The 19,608-nt window shown below is 62.7% G+C and overlaps 2 non-coding genes across 2 annotated transcripts; both read right to left on the bottom strand.

The window, feature by feature from the left end:
- Positions 1-6,636: 6,636 nt before the first annotated feature.
- Positions 6,637-6,755, bottom strand: LOC131872360 (5S ribosomal RNA). The gene has a single exon (XR_009370515.1). It is a non-coding gene; the product is annotated as a 5S ribosomal RNA (ribosomal RNA).
- A 7,804-nt stretch (positions 6,756-14,559) lies between these two features.
- Positions 14,560-14,678, bottom strand: LOC131872354 (5S ribosomal RNA). Its single transcript, XR_009370509.1, has one exon. It is a non-coding gene; the product is annotated as a 5S ribosomal RNA (ribosomal RNA).
- Between the last annotated feature and the right edge of the window lie 4,930 nt (positions 14,679-19,608).

Genomic DNA, 19,608 nt, shown 5'->3' with positions numbered 1-19,608 from the left:
ATGACCCACCTTGGCACGCACCTTAGTACCCACCCCGTTACCCACCCTAGGACCCACCCCGTGACCCACCTTGGCCAGGGTGGGTGCCTTGGTGCGCACAACTTGCCTGGGCTGCACACCAGGGCGGGCTCAAGATGGCACCCGCGTTCCGTTTTTTTCACTATCTTTCAAAACGGAAATTTTAAAATCTCATTTTTTTCTTTTTTTTGCCTTTTCTGGAAATTAGTGAAGGCAGCGCATCAAAGGTGCGCAATGCTGGTGCGAACCCGGGAGCGCTCCGATGTGTGCTCCAAGGTGCGGCGTGCACGAAGTCCGAGCCCGGTTTGCCCCGGGTGCGCACCTCGCGTGCACCTTCGCCGGGGTGAGCACCTTGGCTGGGTTGCGCGCCCTGGTGCGTACCAAGGAGCGCTCTGAAGTGTGCTCCAAGGTGCGGCGTGCACGAAGTCGGAGCCCGGTTTGCCCCGGGTGTGCACCTCGGGTGCGCACCTCGCGTGCACCTTCGCTGCGGTGGGCACCTTGGCTGGGTTGCGCGCCTTGGTGGGCACCATGCAGTGCACGAAGTCGGAGCCCGGTTTGCCCCGGGCGCGCACCTCCGCCAGGGTGGGCACCTTGGTGCGCACAACTTGCCTGGGCTGCGCATCAGGAAGGGCTCAAGATGGCACCCGCGTTCCGTTTTTTTCACTATCTTTCAGAACGGAAATTTTAAAATATCGTTTTTTTTTGCCTTTTCTGGAAATTAGTGAAGGCAGCGCATCAAAGGTGCGCAACGCTGGTGCGAACCTGGGAGCGCTCCGATGTGTGCTCCAAGGTGCGGCGTGCACGAAGTCGGAGCCCGGTTTGCCTCGGGTGCGCCCTGGTGGGCACCATGGTGCGCACCAAGGAGCGCTCCGAAGTGTGCTCCAAGGTGCGGCCTGCACGAAGTCGGAGCCCGGTTTGCCCCGGGTGTGCACCTCGGGTGGGCACCTTGGTGCGCATGCCTTGCCTGGGCTGCGCACCAGGGCGGGCTCAAGATGGCACCCGCGTTCCTTTTTTTTCACTATCTTTCAAAACGGAAATTTTAAAATCTCATTTTTTTTTGCCTTTTTCTGGAAATTAGTGAAGGCAGCGCATCAAAGGTGCGCACCTCGCTGCCCACCACGGTGCGCAACGCCGGTGGGCACCCGGGAGTGCTTCGAAGTGTGCTCCAAGGTGCTGCGTGCACGTTGTCGGAGCCCGGTTTGCCCCGGGTGCGCACCTCGCGTGCACCTTCGTCGGGGTGGGCACCTTGGCTTGGTTTGCCCCGGCTGCGCTCCGAAGCGGGGTTATTGGAGCGCCGCCTCTTTTTTTGTCGGAGCGTTTGGTGGGGTTTCTCGCATTGGCTCTTCCGAGGCCCGGTTGCCACCCTGGCGCGCACGAAGTCGGAAGTAGGGTTAATTGCCCGGGTGCGCACCTTTGCCAGGGTGGCACCTTACCTGGGCTGCGCACCAGGGCGGGCTCAAGATGGCACGCGCGTTCCGTTTTTTTCACTATCTTTCAAAACGGAAATTTTAAAATCTCCTTTTTTTTTTGCCTTTTCTGGAAATTAGTGAAGGCAGCGCATCAAAGGTGCGCACCTCGCTGCCCACCTTGGTGTGCTCTGAGGTGCGCACCCGGGAGCGCTACGAAGTGTGCTCCAAGGTGCGGCGTGCACGTTGTCGGAGCCCGGTTTGCCCCGGGTGCGCACCTCGCCTGCACCTTGGCCGGGGTGGGCACCTTGGCTGGGTTTGCCCAGGGTGCGCTCCGAAGCGGGGTTACTGGAGCGCCCCCTCTTTTTTTGTCAGAGAGTTTGGTGGGGTTTCTCGCATTGGCTCTTCCCAGGCCCGGTTGTTGGGTGCGCTCCCACCCTGGCGCGCGCGAAGTTGGAAGTTGGGTTAATTGCCCGGGCGCGCACCTTCGCCAGGGTGGGCACCTTGGTGCGCAAACCTTGGCTGGGCTGCGCACCAGGGCGGGCTCAAGATGGCACCAGCATTCCCTTTTTCTCACTATCTTTCAAAACGGAAATTTTAAAATCTCGTTTTTTTTTTGCCTTTTATGGAAATTAGTGAAGGCATCGCATCAAAGGTGCGCACCTCGCTGCCCACCTTGGTGTGCTCCGAGGTGCCCACCACGGTGCGCAACGCCGGTGCGAACCCGGGAGCGCCCCGATGTGTGCTCCAAGGTGCGGCGTGCACGAAGTCGGACCCCGGTTTGCCCCGGGTGCGCACCTCGCGTGCACCTTGGTGCGCACACCTTGGCTGGGTTGCGCGGCCTGGTGGGCACCATGGTGCGCACCAAGGAGCGCTCCGAAGTGTGCTCCAAGGTGCGGCGTGCACGAAGTCGGAGCCCGGTTTGCCCCGGGTGCGCACCTTCGCCGCGGTGGGCACCATGGCGTGCACGAAGTCGGAGCCCGGTTTGCCCCGGGTGCGCACCTCGCGTGCACCTTCGCCGGGGTGGGCACCTCGGCTGGGTTGCGCGCCCTGGTGCGCACCAAGGAGCGCTCTGAAGTGTGCTCCAAGGTGCGGCGTGCACGAAGTCGGAGCCCGGTTTGCCCCGGGTGTGCACCTCGCGTGCACCTTCGCTGCGGTGGGCACCTTGGCTGGGTTGCGCGCCTTGGTGGGCACCATGCAGTGCACGAAGTCGGAGCCCGGTTTGCCCCGGGCGCGCACCTCCGCCAGGGTGGGCACCTTGGTGCGCACAACTTGCCTGGGCTGCGCACCAGGAAGGGCTCAAGATGGCACCCGCGTTCCGTTTTTTTCACTATCTTTCAGAACGGAAATTTTAAAATATCGTTTTTTTTTGCCTTTTCTGGAAATTAGTGAAGGCAGCGCATCAAAGGTGCGCAACGCTGGTGCGAACCTGGGAGCGCTCCGATGTGTGCTCCAAGGTGCGGCGTGCACGAAGTCGGACCCCGGTTTGCCCCGGGTGCGCACCTCGCGTGCACCTTGGTGCGCACACCTTGGCTGGGTTGCGCGCCCTGGTGGGCACCATGGTGCGCACCAAGGAGCGCTCCGAAGTGTGCTCCAAGGTGCGGCGTGCACGAAGTCGGAGCCCGGTTTGCCCCGGGTGCGCACCTCGCGTGCACCTTCGCCGCGGTGGGCACCATGGCGTGCACGAAGTCGGAGCCCGGTTTGCCCCGGGTGCGCACCTCGCGTGCACCTTCGCCGGGGTGGGCACCTTAGTGTGCAGACCTTGGCTGGGTTGCGCGCCCTGGTGGGCACCATGGTGCGCACCAAGGAGCGCTCCGAAGTGTGCTCCAAGGTGCGGCCTGCACGAAGTCGGAGCCCGGTTTGCCCCGGGTGTGCACCTCGGGTGGGCACCTTGGTGCGCATGCCTTGCCTGGGCTGCGCACCAGGGCGGGCTCAAGATGGCACCCGCGTTCCTTTTTTTTCACTATCTTTCAAAACGGAAATTTTAAAATCTCATTTTTTTTTGCCTTTTTCTGGAAATTAGTGAAGGCAGCGCATCAAAGGTGCGCACCTCGCTGCCCACCACGGTGCGCAACGCCGGTGGGCACCCGGGAGTGCTTCGAAGTGTGCTCCAAGGTGCTGCGTGCACGTTGTCGGAGCCCGGTTTGCCCCGGGTGCGCACCTCGCGTGCACCTTCGTCGGGGTGGGCACCTTGGCTGGGTTTGCCCCGGCTGCGCTCCGAAGCGGGGTTATTGGAGCGCCGCCTCTTTTTTTGTCGGAGCGTTTGGTGGGGTTTCTCGCATTGGCTCTTCCGAGGCCCGGTTGCCACCCTGGCGCGCACGAAGTCGGAAGTAGGGTTAATTGCCCGGGTGCGCACCTTTGCCAGGGTGGGCACCTTACCTGGGCTGCGCACCAGGGCGGGCTCAAGATGGCACGCGCGTTCCGTTTTTTTCACTATCTTTCAAAACGGAAATTTTAAAATCTCCTTTTTTTTTTGCCTTTTCTGGAAATTAGTGAAGGCAGCGCATCAAAGGTGCGCACCTCGCTGCCCACCTTGGTGTGCTCTGAGGTGCGCACCCGGGAGCGCTACGAAGTGTGCTCCAAGGTGCGGCGTGCACGTTGTCGGAGCCCGGTTTGCCCCGGGTGCGCACCTCGCCTGCACCTTGGCCGGGGTGGGCACCTTGGCTGGGTTTGCCCAGGGTGCGCTCCGAAGCGGGGTTACTGGAGCGCCCCCTCTTTTTTTGTCAGAGCGTTTGGTGGGGTTTCTCGCATTGGCTCTTCCCAGGCCCGGTTGTTGGGTGCGCTCCCACCCTGGCGCGCGCGAAGTTGGAAGTTGGGTTAATTGCCCGGGCGCGCACCTTCGCCAGGGTGGGCACCTTGGTGCGCACACCTTGGCTGGGCTGCGCACCAGGGCGGGCTCAAGATGGCACCAGCATTCCCTTTTTCTCACTATCTTTCAAAACGGAAATTTTAAAATCTCGTTTTTTTTTTGCCTTTTATGGAAATTAGTGAAGGCATCGCATCAAAGGTGCGCACCTCGCTGCCCACCTTGGTGTGCTCCGAGGTGCCCACCACGGTGCGCAACGCCGGTGCGAACCCGGGAGCGCCCCGATGTGTGCTCCAAGGTGCGGCGTGCACGAAGTCGGACCCCGGTTTGCCCCGGGTGCGCACCTCGCGTGCACCTTGGTGCGCACACCTTGGCTGGGTTGCGCGGCCTGGTGGGCACCATGGTGCGCACCAAGGAGCGCTCCGAAGTGTGCTCCAAGGTGCGGCGTGCACGAAGTCGGAGCCCGGTTTGCCCCGGGTACGCACCTCGCGTGCACCTTCGCCGCGGTGGGCACCTCGGCTGGGTTGCGCGCCCTGGTGCGCACCAAGGAGCGCTCCGAAGTGTGCTCCAAGGTGCGGCGTGCACGAAGTCGGAGCCCGGTTTGCCCCGGGTGCGCACCTTCGCCGCGGTGCGCACCATGGCGTGCACGAAGTCGGAGCCCGGTTTGCCCCGGGTGCGCACCTCGCGTGCACCTTCGGCGGGGTTGCGCGCCCTGGTGGGCACCATGGTGCGCACCAAGGAGCGCTCCGAAGTGTGCTCCAAGGTGCGGCGTGCACGAAGTCGGAGCCCGGTTTGCCCCGGGTGCGCACCTCGCGTGCACCTTCGGCGGGGTTGCGCGCCCTGGTGGGCACCATGGTGCGCACCAAGGAGCGCTCCGAAGTGTGCTCCAAGGTGCGGCGTGCACGAAGTCGGAGCCCGGTTTGCCCCGGGTGCGCACCTCGCGTGCACCTTCGCCGCGGTGGGCACCATGGCGTGCACGAAGTCGGAGCCCGGTTTGCCCCGGGTGCGCACCTCGCGTGCACCTTCGCCGGGGTGGGCACCTCGGCTGGGTTGCGCGCCCTGGTGCGCACCAAGGAGCGCTCCGAAGTGTGCTCCAAGGTGCGGCGTGCACGAAGTCGGAGCCCGGTTTGCCCCGGGTGCGCACCTCGCGTGCACCTTCGCCAGGGTGGGCACCTCGGTGCGCACACCTTCTCAATGTTTTCTTGCCTTTTCTGGAAATTGGTGAAGGCAGCGCATCAAAGGTGCGCACCTCGGTGTGCTCCGAGGTGCGAACCCGAGAGCGCTCCGAGGTGCCCACGAAGTCGAAAGTCGGGTTAATTGCATTGTTTTCCCCGGGTGCGCTCCGAGGTGCGCAACATCGGCGCGCACCAAGGAGGGCTCCGAAGTGTGCTCCAAGGTGCGCACGATGGCGTGCACCTCTGGTGCGCACGATTCGGAGCTCGGTTTGACCGGGGTGCGCACACCTTGGCTGGGTTGCGCACCTTTTGTGCGCTCCAAGGTGCGCACGAAGTCGGAGCTCGGTTTGCCCCGGGTGCGCACCTTCGCCAGGGTGCGCACCTTGATGCGCACGCCTTGGCTGGGCTGCGCACCTTGGTGGGCGCCATGGTGCGCACCTTTCGTGCGCTCCAAGGTGCGCACGAAGTCGGAGCTCGGTTTGCCCCGGGTGCGCACCTTGGTGGGCGCCATGGTGCACTCCGAGGTGCCCAAGATTGGTGCGCACCAAGGAGCGCTCCGAAGTGCGCTCCAAGGTGCGCGCGAAGTCGAAAGTTGGGTTAATTGTCCGGTTTGCCTCGGGTGCGCACCTTGCGTGCACCTTCGCCAGGGTGGGCGCCTTGGTGCGCACACCTTGGCTGGGCTGCGCACACCTTGGCACCCGCGTTTCCTTCATTTTAAATTTTTTTTTTTTACAATCTCTCAAGTGGGAAATTCTATAATCTCAACTTTTTTTGCCTTTTCAGGAAACTTTTGAATGGAGCGCATCATTGGTGCGCTCCGAAGTGTGCTCCAAAGCTCTCTCCAGCTGCGTGCACCTGCCCCGGCCGCGCACCCGGCCCCGCCCAGCTTCGCTCACCTGTCCCGGGCGTCTGGTGCGGAACCTTAGAGTAAGAAACATCACCGTGCACCTTGGCCAACGTGCGCGACTCGACCGAGCGCGCACTGGCCGAGGTGCACACCGATTTCACCTGGGTGCGCGCGCAGCACCTCGGGCGCACCGGGGTGCGCGCACAACGCCCGGGTTGCACCGTGGCCTGTGTGCTCGGGGCGCCTCGGGTGCGCGCTCGGTGTCGCCCCCGCGCGCGCGGTAGTGCGGGCAGCGCACCCCGGCCCGGCCCGGCCCCGACGAGAACGCAAACGGGCAAAAGGTTTATTCAAATAGCATTGCGACGCCCGGCGAAAAACTAAAAAAGGGTGCAACACCGGGACTTCCCGGGAGGTCACCCATCCCAGTACTACTCCGGCCCAAGCGCGCTTAACTGCGGAGTTCTGATGGGATCCGGTGCACTAACGCTGGTATGATCGCACCCGTTATGAGCTTGTCGCAGTGTGTACTTAGCAAACCGCGACCCACGTGCGAATCCACCCCGGCCACCCACCCCCGTCGAGGTGCACACCCTCCCTCGCGAAGTGCGCCCCGTTCGCCAAGTGTGAGCCCTGCCCGGGTGCGCGCACCTTGCTAGGGCGTCGGGTGTGCACCCGGCCCGGCCTACGTGCGTGCACCTGGAGGGGGCGTCGTGTGCGTGCAGTGTCCCGTCTGCAACGCGGTGCCCACACACCACCTCGGGCGCAACGACCTGCGCTCACATGTGGGCCGAGTGCACCTTGGTGCATGTTCGGGGCGCCTCGGGTGCACGCTCGATCTTGCCCCGGTGCACCAAGGCGCTCGGTTTGCCCCGGGTGCGCACTTGGTGCAAGGTGGGCACCCAAAATAGGGATCAAGCACCAAAACACAAGTTTCGGGATGCAAAATGGGACCCAAGGACCACAAATGCGTTCCAAGACCCATGATGGGTCCACGAGAACAAAAATGTGTTCCGAGACTTAATAAACAAATATTGGGTTTTAGGAGAAGAAACATGCTCTGATGCCCAAAACGAGAATCGACCCCGAAAAGGCCACAGGCCAAAAGTGGGATGCGAGACAAAAAAAAATGGGACCCGAGGACCAAAATTGGGTTCCCAGGTCGAAGACAGGGCAACCGGACAAGAAACGACCTCTAAGGCTCGAAATGAGTCCCGACGACTAAAACTTGACAAGAAGCACCCATCAGGCACCCAACTCGACACCCATGGGATGCCGACCCACCCGGGCTTCCACCTAGCACACCTTGGCACCCACCCACCCTCGCACCCAACCTCGCACCCAACTTAGCACCTTTGAACCCACATTGGCACTCACCCTGACCCTGGCACCTTGGAACCCACATTGGCACTCACCTTGACCCTGGCACCCACCTTTGCACTCACCTTGGGACCCACCCTGGCTCCCACCTCGGCACCCACCCAGACACCCACCTTGGTTCCTTGGCACCCACCTTGGATCCTTGGCACCCACCCCGACACCCACCTTGGCACGCAACTTGGCTACTTGCCACCCACCTTGGCTCCTTGACGCCCACCCCGACAACCACCCCGTGACCTACCCTGGCTAGGGTTGGTGCACACCCACCCTGGTGCCCACCTTGGCACCCACCCTATGACCCACCTTGGCACGCACCTTAGTACCCACCCCGTTACCCACCCTAGGACCCACCCCGTGACCCACCTTGGCCAGGGTGGGTGCCTTGGTGCGCACAACTTGCCTGGGCTGCACACCAGGGCGGGCTCAAGATGGCACCCGCGTTCCGTTTTTTTCACTATCTTTCAAAACGGAAATTTTAAAATCTCATTTTTTTCTTTTTTTTGCCTTTTCTGGAAATTAGTGAAGGCAGCGCATCAAAGGTGCGCAATGCTGGTGCGAACCCGGGAGCGCTCCGATGTGTGCTCCAAGGTGCGGCGTGCACGAAGTCCGAGCCCGGTTTGCCCCGGGTGCGCACCTCGCGTGCACCTTCGCCGGGGTGAGCACCTTGGCTGGGTTGCGCGCCCTGGTGCGTACCAAGGAGCGCTCTGAAGTGTGCTCCAAGGTGCGGCGTGCACGAAGTCGGAGCCCGGTTTGCCCCGGGTGTGCACCTCGGGTGCGCACCTCGCGTGCACCTTCGCTGCGGTGGGCACCTTGGCTGGGTTGCGCGCCTTGGTGGGCACCATGCAGTGCACGAAGTCGGAGCCCGGTTTGCCCCGGGCGCGCACCTCCGCCAGGGTGGGCACCTTGGTGCGCACAACTTGCCTGGGCTGCGCATCAGGAAGGGCTCAAGATGGCACCCGCGTTCCGTTTTTTTCACTATCTTTCAGAACGGAAATTTTAAAATATCGTTTTTTTTTGCCTTTTCTGGAAATTAGTGAAGGCAGCGCATCAAAGGTGCGCAACGCTGGTGCGAACCTGGGAGCGCTCCGATGTGTGCTCCAAGGTGCGGCGTGCACGAAGTCGGAGCCCGGTTTGCCTCGGGTGCGCCCTGGTGGGCACCATGGTGCGCACCAAGGAGCGCTCCGAAGTGTGCTCCAAGGTGCGGCCTGCACGAAGTCGGAGCCCGGTTTGCCCCGGGTGTGCACCTCGGGTGGGCACCTTGGTGCGCATGCCTTGCCTGGGCTGCGCACCAGGGCGGGCTCAAGATGGCACCCGCGTTCCTTTTTTTTCACTATCTTTCAAAACGGAAATTTTAAAATCTCATTTTTTTTTGCCTTTTTCTGGAAATTAGTGAAGGCAGCGCATCAAAGGTGCGCACCTCGCTGCCCACCACGGTGCGCAACGCCGGTGGGCACCCGGGAGTGCTTCGAAGTGTGCTCCAAGGTGCTGCGTGCACGTTGTCGGAGCCCGGTTTGCCCCGGGTGCGCACCTCGCGTGCACCTTCGTCGGGGTGGGCACCTTGGCTTGGTTTGCCCCGGCTGCGCTCCGAAGCGGGGTTATTGGAGCGCCGCCTCTTTTTTTGTCGGAGCGTTTGGTGGGGTTTCTCGCATTGGCTCTTCCGAGGCCCGGTTGCCACCCTGGCGCGCACGAAGTCGGAAGTAGGGTTAATTGCCCGGGTGCGCACCTTTGCCAGGGTGGCACCTTACCTGGGCTGCGCACCAGGGCGGGCTCAAGATGGCACGCGCGTTCCGTTTTTTTCACTATCTTTCAAAACGGAAATTTTAAAATCTCCTTTTTTTTTTGCCTTTTCTGGAAATTAGTGAAGGCAGCGCATCAAAGGTGCGCACCTCGCTGCCCACCTTGGTGTGCTCTGAGGTGCGCACCCGGGAGCGCTACGAAGTGTGCTCCAAGGTGCGGCGTGCACGTTGTCGGAGCCCGGTTTGCCCCGGGTGCGCACCTCGCCTGCACCTTGGCCGGGGTGGGCACCTTGGCTGGGTTTGCCCAGGGTGCGCTCCGAAGCGGGGTTACTGGAGCGCCCCCTCTTTTTTTGTCAGAGAGTTTGGTGGGGTTTCTCGCATTGGCTCTTCCCAGGCCCGGTTGTTGGGTGCGCTCCCACCCTGGCGCGCGCGAAGTTGGAAGTTGGGTTAATTGCCCGGGCGCGCACCTTCGCCAGGGTGGGCACCTTGGTGCGCAAACCTTGGCTGGGCTGCGCACCAGGGCGGGCTCAAGATGGCACCAGCATTCCCTTTTTCTCACTATCTTTCAAAACGGAAATTTTAAAATCTCGTTTTTTTTTTGCCTTTTATGGAAATTAGTGAAGGCATCGCATCAAAGGTGCGCACCTCGCTGCCCACCTTGGTGTGCTCCGAGGTGCCCACCACGGTGCGCAACGCCGGTGCGAACCCGGGAGCGCCCCGATGTGTGCTCCAAGGTGCGGCGTGCACGAAGTCGGACCCCGGTTTGCCCCGGGTGCGCACCTCGCGTGCACCTTGGTGCGCACACCTTGGCTGGGTTGCGCGGCCTGGTGGGCACCATGGTGCGCACCAAGGAGCGCTCCGAAGTGTGCTCCAAGGTGCGGCGTGCACGAAGTCGGAGCCCGGTTTGCCCCGGGTGCGCACCTTCGCCGCGGTGGGCACCATGGCGTGCACGAAGTCGGAGCCCGGTTTGCCCCGGGTGCGCACCTCGCGTGCACCTTCGCCGGGGTGGGCACCTCGGCTGGGTTGCGCGCCCTGGTGCGCACCAAGGAGCGCTCTGAAGTGTGCTCCAAGGTGCGGCGTGCACGAAGTCGGAGCCCGGTTTGCCCCGGGTGTGCACCTCGCGTGCACCTTCGCTGCGGTGGGCACCTTGGCTGGGTTGCGCGCCTTGGTGGGCACCATGCAGTGCACGAAGTCGGAGCCCGGTTTGCCCCGGGCGCGCACCTCCGCCAGGGTGGGCACCTTGGTGCGCACAACTTGCCTGGGCTGCGCACCAGGAAGGGCTCAAGATGGCACCCGCGTTCCGTTTTTTTCACTATCTTTCAGAACGGAAATTTTAAAATATCGTTTTTTTTTGCCTTTTCTGGAAATTAGTGAAGGCAGCGCATCAAAGGTGCGCAACGCTGGTGCGAACCTGGGAGCGCTCCGATGTGTGCTCCAAGGTGCGGCGTGCACGAAGTCGGACCCCGGTTTGCCCCGGGTGCGCACCTCGCGTGCACCTTGGTGCGCACACCTTGGCTGGGTTGCGCGCCCTGGTGGGCACCATGGTGCGCACCAAGGAGCGCTCCGAAGTGTGCTCCAAGGTGCGGCGTGCACGAAGTCGGAGCCCGGTTTGCCCCGGGTGCGCACCTCGCGTGCACCTTCGCCGCGGTGGGCACCATGGCGTGCACGAAGTCGGAGCCCGGTTTGCCCCGGGTGCGCACCTCGCGTGCACCTTCGCCGGGGTGGGCACCTTAGTGTGCAGACCTTGGCTGGGTTGCGCGCCCTGGTGGGCACCATGGTGCGCACCAAGGAGCGCTCCGAAGTGTGCTCCAAGGTGCGGCCTGCACGAAGTCGGAGCCCGGTTTGCCCCGGGTGTGCACCTCGGGTGGGCACCTTGGTGCGCATGCCTTGCCTGGGCTGCGCACCAGGGCGGGCTCAAGATGGCACCCGCGTTCCTTTTTTTTCACTATCTTTCAAAACGGAAATTTTAAAATCTCATTTTTTTTTGCCTTTTTCTGGAAATTAGTGAAGGCAGCGCATCAAAGGTGCGCACCTCGCTGCCCACCACGGTGCGCAACGCCGGTGGGCACCCGGGAGTGCTTCGAAGTGTGCTCCAAGGTGCTGCGTGCACGTTGTCGGAGCCCGGTTTGCCCCGGGTGCGCACCTCGCGTGCACCTTCGTCGGGGTGGGCACCTTGGCTGGGTTTGCCCCGGCTGCGCTCCGAAGCGGGGTTATTGGAGCGCCGCCTCTTTTTTTGTCGGAGCGTTTGGTGGGGTTTCTCGCATTGGCTCTTCCGAGGCCCGGTTGCCACCCTGGCGCGCACGAAGTCGGAAGTAGGGTTAATTGCCCGGGTGCGCACCTTTGCCAGGGTGGGCACCTTACCTGGGCTGCGCACCAGGGCGGGCTCAAGATGGCACGCGCGTTCCGTTTTTTTCACTATCTTTCAAAACGGAAATTTTAAAATCTCCTTTTTTTTTTGCCTTTTCTGGAAATTAGTGAAGGCAGCGCATCAAAGGTGCGCACCTCGCTGCCCACCTTGGTGTGCTCTGAGGTGCGCACCCGGGAGCGCTACGAAGTGTGCTCCAAGGTGCGGCGTGCACGTTGTCGGAGCCCGGTTTGCCCCGGGTGCGCACCTCGCCTGCACCTTGGCCGGGGTGGGCACCTTGGCTGGGTTTGCCCAGGGTGCGCTCCGAAGCGGGGTTACTGGAGCGCCCCCTCTTTTTTTGTCAGAGCGTTTGGTGGGGTTTCTCGCATTGGCTCTTCCCAGGCCCGGTTGTTGGGTGCGCTCCCACCCTGGCGCGCGCGAAGTTGGAAGTTGGGTTAATTGCCCGGGCGCGCACCTTCGCCAGGGTGGGCACCTTGGTGCGCACACCTTGGCTGGGCTGCGCACCAGGGCGGGCTCAAGATGGCACCAGCATTCCCTTTTTCTCACTATCTTTCAAAACGGAAATTTTAAAATCTCGTTTTTTTTTTGCCTTTTATGGAAATTAGTGAAGGCATCGCATCAAAGGTGCGCACCTCGCTGCCCACCTTGGTGTGCTCCGAGGTGCCCACCACGGTGCGCAACGCCGGTGCGAACCCGGGAGCGCCCCGATGTGTGCTCCAAGGTGCGGCGTGCACGAAGTCGGACCCCGGTTTGCCCCGGGTGCGCACCTCGCGTGCACCTTGGTGCGCACACCTTGGCTGGGTTGCGCGGCCTGGTGGGCACCATGGTGCGCACCAAGGAGCGCTCCGAAGTGTGCTCCAAGGTGCGGCGTGCACGAAGTCGGAGCCCGGTTTGCCCCGGGTACGCACCTCGCGTGCACCTTCGCCGGGGTGGGCACCTCGGCTGGGTTGCGCGCCCTGGTGCGCACCAAGGAGCGCTCCGAAGTGTGCTCCAAGGTGCGGCGTGCACGAAGTCGGAGCCCGGTTTGCCCCGGGTGCGCACCTTCGCCGCGGTGCGCACCATGGCGTGCACGAAGTCGGAGCCCGGTTTGCCCCGGGTGCGCACCTCGCGTGCACCTTCGGCGGGGTTGCGCGCCCTGGTGGGCACCATGGTGCGCACCAAGGAGCACTCCGAAGTGTGCTCCAAGGTGCGGCGTGCACGAAGTCGGAGCCCGGTTTGCCCCGGGTGCGCACCTCGCGTGCACCTTCGGCGGGGTTGCGCGCCCTGGTGGGCACCATGGTGCGCACCAAGGAGCGCTCCGAAGTGTGCTCCAAGGTGCGGCGTGCACGAAGTCGGAGCCCGGTTTGCCCCGGGTGCGCACCTCGCGTGCACCTTCGCCGCGGTGGGCACCATGGCGTGCACGAAGTCGGAGCCCGGTTTGCCCCGGGTGCGCACCTCGCGTGCACCTTCGCCGGGGTGGGCACCTCGGCTGGGTTGCGCGCCCTGGTGCGCACCAAGGAGCGCTCCGAAGTGTGCTCCAAGGTGCGGCGTGCACGAAGTCGGAGCCCGGTTTGCCCCGGGTGCGCACCTCGCGTGCACCTTCGCCAGGGTGGGCACCTCGGTGCGCACACCTTCTCAATGTTTTCTTGCCTTTTCTGGAAATTGGTGAAGGCAGCGCATCAAAGGTGCGCACCTCGGTGTGCTCCGAGGTGCGAACCCGAGAGCGCTCCGAGGTGCCCACGAAGTCGAAAGTCGGGTTAATTGCATTGTTTTCCCCGGGTGCGCTCCGAGGTGCGCAACATCGGCGCGCACCAAGGAGGGCTCCGAAGTGTGCTCCAAGGTGCGCACGATGGCGTGCACCTCTGGTGCGCACGATTCGGAGCTCGGTTTGACCGGGGTGCGCACACCTTGGCTGGGTTGCGCACCTTTTGTGCGCTCCAAGGTGCGCACGAAGTCGGAGCTCGGTTTGCCCCGGGTGCGCACCTTCGCCAGGGTGCGCACCTTGATGCGCACGCCTTGGCTGGGCTGCGCACCTTGGTGGGCGCCATGGTGCGCACCTTTCGTGCGCTCCAAGGTGCGCACGAAGTCGGAGCTCGGTTTGCCCCGGGTGCGCACCTTGGTGGGCGCCATGGTGCACTCCGAGGTGCCCAAGATTGGTGCGCACCAAGGAGCGCTCCGAAGTGCGCTCCAAGGTGCGCGCGAAGTCGAAAGTTGGGTTAATTGTCCGGTTTGCCTCGGGTGCGCACCTTGCGTGCACCTTCGCCAGGGTGGGCGCCTTGGTGCGCACACCTTGGCTGGGCTGCGCACACCTTGGCACCCGCGTTTCCTTCATTTTAAATTTTTTTTTTTTACAATCTCTCAAGTGGGAAATTCTATAATCTCAACTTTTTTTGCCTTTTCAGGAAACTTTTGAATGGAGCGCATCATTGGTGCGCTCCGAAGTGTGCTCCAAAGCTCTCTCCAGCTGCGTGCACCTGCCCCGGCCGCGCACCCGGCCCCGCCCAGCTTCGCTCACCTGTCCCGGGCGTCTGGTGCGGAACCTTAGAGTAAGAAACATCACCGTGCACCTTGGCCAACGTGCGCGACTCGACCGAGCGCGCACTGGCCGAGGTGCACACCGATTTCACCTGGGTGCGCGCGCAGCACCTCGGGCGCACCGGGGTGCGCGCACAACGCCCGGGTTGCACCGTGGCCTGTGTGCTCGGGGCGCCTCGGGTGCGCGCTCGGTGTCGCCCCCGCGCGCGCGGTAGTGCGGGCAGCGCACCCCGGCCCGGCCCGGCCCCGACGAGAACGCAAACGGGCAAAAGGTTTATTCAAATAGCATTGCGACGCCCGGCGAAAAACTAAAAAAGGGTGCAACACCGGGACTTCCCGGGAGGTCACCCATCCCAGTACTACTCCGGCCCAAGCGCGCTTAACTGCGGAGTTCTGATGGGATCCGGTGCACTAACGCTGGTATGATCGCACCCGTTATGAGCTTGTCGCAGTGTGTACTTAGCAAACCGCGACCCACGTGCGAATCCACCCCGGCCACCCACCCCCGTCGAGGTGCACACCCTCCCTCGCGAAGTGCGCCCCGTTCGCCAAGTGTGAGCCCTGCCCGGGTGCGCGCACCTTGCTAGGGCGTCGGGTGTGCACCCGGCCCGGCCTACGTGCGTGCACCTGGAGGGGGCGTCGTGTGCGTGCAGTGTCCCGTCTGCAACGCGGTGCCCACACACCACCTCGGGCGCAACGACCTGCGCTCACATGTGGGCCGAGTGCACCTTGGTGCATGTTCGGGGCGCCTCGGGTGCACGCTCGATCTTGCCCCGGTGCACCAAGGCGCTCGGTTTGCCCCGGGTGCGCACTTGGTGCAAGGTGGGCACCCAAAATAGGGATCAAGCACCAAAACACAAGTTTCGGGATGCAAAATGGGACCCAAGGACCACAAATGCGTTCCAAGACCCATGATGGGTCCACGAGAACAAAAATGTGTTCCGAGACTTAATAAACAAATATTGGGTTTTAGGAGAAGAAACATGCTCTGATGCCCAAAACGAGAATCGACCCCGAAAAGGCCACAGGCCAAAAGTGGGATGCGAGACAAAAAAAAATGGGACCCGAGGACCAAAATTGGGTTCCCAGGTCGAAGACAGGGCAACCGGACAAGAAACGACCTCTAAGGCTCGAAATGAGTCCCGACGACTAAAACTTGACAAGAAGCACCCATCAGGCACCCAACTCGACACCCATGGGATGCCGACCCACCCGGGCTTCCACCTAGCACACCTTGGCACCCACCCACCCTCGCACCCAACCTCGCACCCAACTTAGCACCTTTGAACCCACATTGGCACTCACCCTGACCCTGGCACCTTGGAACCCACATTGGCACTCACCTTGACCCTGGCACCCACCTTTGCACTCACCTTGGGACCCACCCTGGCTCCCACCTCGGCACCCACCCAGACACCCACCTTGGTTCCTTGGCACCCACCTTGGATCCTTGGCACCCACCCCGACACCCACCTTGGCACGCAACTTGGCTACTTGCCACCCACCTTGGCTCCTTGACGCCCACCCCGACAACCACCCCGTGACCTACCCTGGCTAGGGTTGGTGCACACCCACCCTGGTGCCCACCTTGGCACCCACCCTATGACCCACCTTGGCACGCACCTTAGTACCCACCCCGTTACCCACCCTAGGACCCACCCCGTGACCCACCTTGGCCAGGGTGGGTGCCTTGGTGCGCACAACTTGCCTGGGCTGCACACCAGGGCGGGCTCAAGATGGCACCCGCGTTCCGTTTTTTTCACTATCTTTCAAAACGGAAATTTTAAAATCTCATTTTTTTCTTTTTTTTGCCTTTTCTGGAAATTAGTGAAGGCAGCGCATCAAAGGTGCGCAATGCTGGTGCGAACCCGGGAGCGCTCCGATGTGTGCTCCAAGGTGCGGCGTGCACGAAGTCCGAGCCCGGTTTGCCCCGGGTGCGCACCTCGCGTGCACCTTCGCCGGGGTGAGCACCTTGGCTGGGTTGCGCGCCCTGGTGCGTACCAAGGAGCGCTCTGAAGTGTGCTCCAAGGTGCGGCGTGCACGAAGTCGGAGCCCGGTTTGCCCCGGGTGTGCACCTCGGGTGCGCACCTCGCGTGCACCTTCGCTGCGGTGGGCACCTTGGCTGGGTTGCGCGCCTTGGTGGGCACCATGCAGTGCACGAAGTCGGAGCCCGGTTTGCCCCGGGCGCGCACCTCCGCCAGGGTGGGCACCTTGGTGCGCACAACTTGCCTGGGCTGCGCATCAGGAAGGGCTCAAGATGGCACCCGCGTTCCGTTTTTTTCACTATCTTTCAGAACGGAAATTTTAAAATATCGTTTTTTTTTGCCTTTTCTGGAAATTAGTGAAGGCAGCGCATCAAAGGTGCGCAACGCTGGTGCGAACCTGGGAGCGCTCCGATGTGTGCTCCAAGGTGCGGCGTGCACGAAGTCGGAGCCCGGTTTGCCTCGGGTGCGCCCTGGTGGGCACCATGGTGCGCACCAAGGAGCGCTCCGAAGTGTGCTCCAAGGTGCGGCCTGCACGAAGTCGGAGCCCGGTTTGCCCCGGGTGTGCACCTCGGGTGGGCACCTTGGTGCGCATGCCTTGCCTGGGCTGCGCACCAGGGCGGGCTCAAGATGGCACCCGCGTTCCTTTTTTTTCACTATCTTTCAAAACGGAAATTTTAAAATCTCATTTTTTTTTGCCTTTTTCTGGAAATTAGTGAAGGCAGCGCATCAAAGGTGCGCACCTCGCTGCCCACCACGGTGCGCAACGCCGGTGGGCACCCGGGAGTGCTTCGAAGTGTGCTCCAAGGTGCTGCGTGCACGTTGTCGGAGCCCGGTTTGCCCCGGGTGCGCACCTCGCGTGCACCTTCGTCGGGGTGGGCACCTTGGCTTGGTTTGCCCCGGCTGCGCTCCGAAGCGGGGTTATTGGAGCGCCGCCTCTTTTTTTGTCGGAGCGTTTGGTGGGGTTTCTCGCATTGGCTCTTCCGAGGCCCGGTTGCCACCCTGGCGCGCACGAAGTCGGAAGTAGGGTTAATTGCCCGGGTGCGCACCTTTGCCAGGGTGGCACCTTACCTGGGCTGCGCACCAGGGCGGGCTCAAGATGGCACGCGCGTTCCGTTTTTTTCACTATCTTTCAAAACGGAAATTTTAAAATCTCCTTTTTTTTTTGCCTTTTCTGGAAATTAGTGAAGGCAGCGCATCAAAGGTGCGCACCTCGCTGCCCACCTTGGTGTGCTCTGAGGTGCGCACCCGGGAGCGCTACGAAGTGTGCTCCAAGGTGCGGCGTGCACGTTGTCGGAGCCCGGTTTGCCCCGGGTGCGCACCTCGCCTGCACCTTGGCCGGGGTGGGCACCTTGGCTGGGTTTGCCCAGGGTGCGCTCCGAAGCGGGGTTACTGGAGCGCCCCCTCTTTTTTTGTCAGAGAGTTTGGTGGGGTTTCTCGCATTGGCTCTTCCCAGGCCCGGTTGTTGGGTGCGCTCCCACCCTGGCGCGCGCGAAGTTGGAAGTTGGGTTAATTGCCCGGGCGCGCACCTTCGCCAGGGTGGGCACCTTGGTGCGCAAACCTTGGCTGGGCTGCGCACCAGGGCGGGCTCAAGATGGCACCAGCATTCCCTTTTTCTCACTATCTTTCAAAACGGAAATTTTAAAATCTCGTTTTTTTTTTGCCTTTTATGGAAATTAGTGAAGGCATCGCATCAAAGGTGCGCACCTCGCTGCCCACCTTGGTGTGCTCCGAGGTGCCCACCACGGTGCGCAACGCCGGTGCGAACCCGGGAGCGCCCCGATGTGTGCTCCAAGGTGCGGCGTGCACGAAGTCGGACCCCGGTTTGCCCCGGGTGCGCACCTCGCGTGCACCTTGGTGCGCACACCTTGGCTGGGTTGCGCGGCCTGGTGGGCACCATGGTGCGCACCAAGGAGCGCTCCGAAGTGTGCTCCAAGGTGCGGCGTGCACGAAGTCGGAGCCCGGTTTGCCCCGGGTGCGCACCTTCGCCGCGGTGGGCACCATGGCGTGCACGAAGTCGGAGCCCGGTTTGCCCCGGGTGCGCACCTCGCGTGCACCTTCGCCGGGGTGGGCACCTCGGCTGGGTTGCGCGCCCTGGTGCGCACCAAGGAGCGCTCTGAAGTGTGCTCCAAGGTGCGGCGTGCACGAAGTCGGAGCCCGGTTTGCCCCGGGTGTGCACCTCGCGTGCACCTTCGCTGCGGTGGGCACCTTGGCTGGGTTGCGCGCCTTGGTGGGCACCATGCAGTGCACGAAGTCGGAGCCCGGTTTGCCCCGGGCGCGCACCTCCGCCAGGGTGGGCACCTTGGTGCGCACAACTTGCCTGGGCTGCGCACCAGGAAGGGCTCAAGATGGCACCCGCGTTCCGTTTTTTTCACTATCTTTCAGAACGGAAATTTTAAAATATCGTTTTTTTTTGCCTTTTCTGGAAATTAGTGAAGGCAGCGCATCAAAGGTGCGCAACGCTGGTGCGAACCTGGGAGCGCTCCGATGTGTGCTCCAAGGTGCGGCGTGCACGAAGTCGGACCCCGGTTTGCCCCGGGTGCGCACCTCGCGTGCACCTTGGTGCGCACACCTTGGCTGGGTTGCGCGCCCTGGTGGGCACCATGGTGCGCACCAAGGAGCGCTCCGAAGTGTGCTCCAAGGTGCGGCGTGCACGAAGTCGGAGCCCGGTTTGCCCCGGGTGCGCACCTCGCGTGCACCTTCGCCGCGGTGGGCACCATGGCGTGCACGAAGTCGGAGCCCGGTTTGCCCCGGGTGCGCACCTCGCGTGCACCTTCGCCGGGGTGGGCACCTTAGTGTGCAGACCTTGGCTGGGTTGCGCGCCCTGGTGGGCACCATGGTGCGCACCAAGGAGCGCTCCGAAGTGTGCTCCAAGGTGCGGCCTGCACGAAGTCGGAGCCCGGTTTGCCCCGGGTGTGCACCTCGGGTGGGCACCTTGGTGCGCATGCCTTGCCTGGGCTGCGCACCAGGGCGGGCTCAAGATGGCACCCGCGTTCCTTTTTTTTCACTATCTTTCAAAACGGAAATTTTAAAATCTCATTTTTTTTTGCCTTTTTCTGGAAATTAGTGAAGGCAGCGCATCAAAGGTGCGCACCTCGCTGCCCACCACGGTGCGCAACGCCGGTGGGCACCCGGGAGTGCTTCGAAGTGTGCTCCAAGGTGCTGCGTGCACGTTGTCGGAGCCCGGTTTGCCCCGGGTGCGCACCTCGCGTGCACCTTCGTCGGGGTGGGCACCTTGGCTGGGTTTGCCCCGGCTGCGCTCCGAAGCGGGGTTATTGGAGCGCCGCCTCTTTTTTTGTCGGAGCGTTTGGTGGGGTTTCTCGCATTGGCTCTTCCGAGGCCCGGTTGCCACCCTGGCGCGCACGAAGTCGGAAGTAGGGTT

Source organism: Cryptomeria japonica, unplaced genomic scaffold (assembly GCF_030272615.1).
Source record: "Cryptomeria japonica unplaced genomic scaffold, Sugi_1.0 HiC_scaffold_573, whole genome shotgun sequence".
NCBI classification, from domain to species: Eukaryota; Viridiplantae; Streptophyta; class Pinopsida; order Cupressales; family Cupressaceae; genus Cryptomeria; species Cryptomeria japonica.
This window is presented reverse-complemented; position numbering and strand designations above follow the sequence as displayed.